The sequence below is a fragment of the Mustela nivalis genome (genome assembly GCF_964662115.1).
Source record: "Mustela nivalis genome assembly, chromosome: 18".
Taxonomy (NCBI): Eukaryota; Metazoa; Chordata; class Mammalia; order Carnivora; family Mustelidae; genus Mustela; species Mustela nivalis.
In genome coordinates, this window is record NC_139037.1 from 44857376 (window position 1) to 44860579 (window position 3204).

The following is a 3204-nucleotide window of genomic DNA, read 5'->3' on the forward strand; positions in this document are numbered from 1 at the left end:
CCACGCACAACAGCCTCTGTTCCCTGTGCCTGAGACATGTCCTATCACTCTCACTGGTCTGTTCCCATTCATCCCTTATGTCTTAAGCTAATACCACCTTCTCCCTCAAAACCATGCCCCTTCTGCATGGTGTACTGGGGTTCTTACTGCTTTCATATGTCTAAAAACTTTCCCATCCTACTTTTCTGGTGACTATCTAGGGTCAATCAAATGAAATTGCCAATGTTCTGCCATTTCTAACCTACAAAACTGGCGATTTTATTTGGTTCAACCTCATATTATTTTAGTAACCTCCCCTCCCCCAGAACATACAACCCAGACACCTGACCCCCACCTGGCCAATCAAAGCATTACATTGGATACTACAGTCAGAGCAAGAATGCCATGTGACTCCAGTCAGGCCAATCAGAGCCCTGCCCTTGTCCACCCCCCCCCCCCTCCTTTAGGATTGGAGGAGATTTTGCCATTTTACCTTTGGGGCTATGGTGCTAGAAGCATTAAATCTGTGTCTGTAAATAAATGGCCATTTTCCTCACATGTTGTTGAAAAGGATGAATCTGAGCTGAGAGAAACAGAGAAGAGAAATGAGTGAATAAAGTGTCTGGGTGAAACTGAGTCTGACTTTCAGTCTCTAAGGCAAAGTTCCTTGTAGCTTTACCCTTGACAGTCTGCTCCCCAGATTTATGAGATAACAATACCCACTTTTTAGTTCTAATCCAGGGAAGCTGCATTCCTGTCATTTGCTACCTAAAGACTGACTAATACATGTCCCCGAACCTTGGGGCAGGGTCAGAGAGCTCTGCTGGGCTCCCAGGCTCCTGTTCTTCCTACAGCAGTAGGGCTGTGATCGCCCTCAGCTCTGGGAGGGCAGGGACCGAGTCTGTCTTGGTCACTCCCGGGTATTCAGTGACCAGCCCAGGGCAGGCACAGAAGAGCTACTCAGACATTTCCCTTGGATGATACTATGCCCTCTCTCACCTAGTGTACCTGTTTCTTGGGTTTAGATCTCTCAATTTTGAAAAACAGCACGGCTTTGGCATTGACTGATAACTCTCTACCAAATGAAGGAGTTACAGGTGAAGGAAGGAGGGTGGAGTGTTATCCAAAGAACTGAACTAGAGACCATGTGGGTCCCAAACATGTCGGGTAGATGGCAGTTTCTGGTTCTGTTTTGAAGACACACACACATCCCACCCCACAGCCGGGGTCTCCATGAAAATCAGACATCATATATCACTTCTACAGAAAACCCTCCACTGGCTTCTCATAGCTCGGGGAATAAAATCTGGACTCTTGACCCCAGCCCACAAGGCTCTGCAGAATCTGTTCCCTGCTTGCCTCTTCACCTCCTCCCCTCCCGCTCTCTCACTCGCTCCAGTCCAGACATACTACCTCTAAAACACTAAGGACACTCTTTCCTCAGGGCCTTTGCATGTGCTATTCACTTTGCCTGGAATGCTTTATCCTGGCTCTTTCTACAAGGGATTTCTTCAGCTCCAGCATCATACTCCTTGAGCCCCCAATCTAAAGTAGGCCTCCTGGTCAGTCCCCGTCCCTTCCCGTTCTCATTCTTTCCATGGCATTTATTTACCCCCAGACACATCATTTATGTGCTTGTTTACTCTCATCCCCATGCCTAGAATATAGGCTCCATGGGGGAGGGGTTTGTTTTATTTGGTTATTTTTTTCACTGTTGTATCCCCTGCACAGGGCCCAGTACACAGTACAGGCTCAATAAAGCTTTATTGGGCGAATCAGAGACAATATAGTCAGATGGTTGGGTGTGCAGGATTTGGAGACAATAAAATTTCCAATCGTAGCTCTGCCATTTTGTGGCTGTATGATCTTGGGCAATCTTAAGGTTAATCCTTAACCTCTCAACTTCAGATTCCTGCTCTAGAAAAGTGATTGCACACGCTACACAGATCTGCTGCAGTGCATAAATGCAATCACGTTTACTGAGTAACTCCATTTTGCTGGGCTCTGGGTTGCATACTCTCTACTTGCATCAGGGAGGGTTCGTGAGCACAGTGCCTGGCGTGTGGGAAGCCCTCAGTATCCAGGAGTCGTGATGATGGAGATGGATGTGTGGCTGGGCCACTGGGTGAGGGAGCCTCATGGCCTGTGAGTCGCTGGTGCTTCTGTCCTTGCTGCCTCCCACCCTGTCTGCCCAGATCCATCCCCCTCCCTCCTGCTCTGTTTCTATTTCTGTCTTCCTCTCCTCCTCCCCAGGCCTCAGGGGGCCCCTGGCTGGCAAGAAGCCTTCCTCCTCCTTCTCCAGGATTGGGAAGCAGTTTCCACTGCGGGCCTCCCCCTCCCCAAGGGCTGGGGCATCCCACCAGACCATCAACCTGCGTTCCTTCCCCAGCCACAGCCCTCAGCCTCACCTGAGAAACTCTTCTCCCCACACCATCCTTTGTGTTCCCAGCAGATCCCTGCACACAGGACCCCTCAGATTCCAGACCCCGGCCAATGATCATTTTCCCTCATCCCCTCCCCAAGGCTGACTTTGGATATCTATGCTCAGCTAAGGTCTTTGGGGCCATTCCTTAGCTTCCAGACAGACACCAGAGGCAATACAGTGCAGCAGTGAGTGACAGAAAGAGGGGAACCTGCCAGCTCCCCTATTTCTTCATTTGGGGGCCTTAGGCAAGTGACTTTCATTTCTCCTTGGTTCAGATTCCTGACTGTTAAATGGGACCAAACATACCTACTTCAATTAGCTGACCCACCTCAGAGGAGCTGTGCTGAGCGCAATGTGGAATGGACATCCAACAGCTATTCAGCACAATTCTGTGGTTAAGAATACAGAATCAGAAGTCAGGCTGCCTGCCTTTTTAAATCCCAGTTTTGCTACTTTCTGTGCTGGTTCGGTGACCTCGGGCAAGAGTCTTAACTTTCCTGGGCCTCAATTTCCTCATCTGCAAAACAGGATAATAGCACTGATATCTAGGGTTTAGAGGGTTAAATGAGGGCTTGGCACATAGTAGGCACTCACTAAATGTTAGCTAGTATTATTTTTATTATTCCCCACCTCTAAGTCTCTCAGGGGACAGGAGACTATCCCGAGTCTCCCGGGTCCCAACTAGCCATCCCTTCTTCAGTCTCACTTGAGTCCTCATGCTGTAATCCAGGTCACACACACACACCCCCACATACACACACCAAGACACACAGACACACACAGAGGTCAGCAGAGCGGCC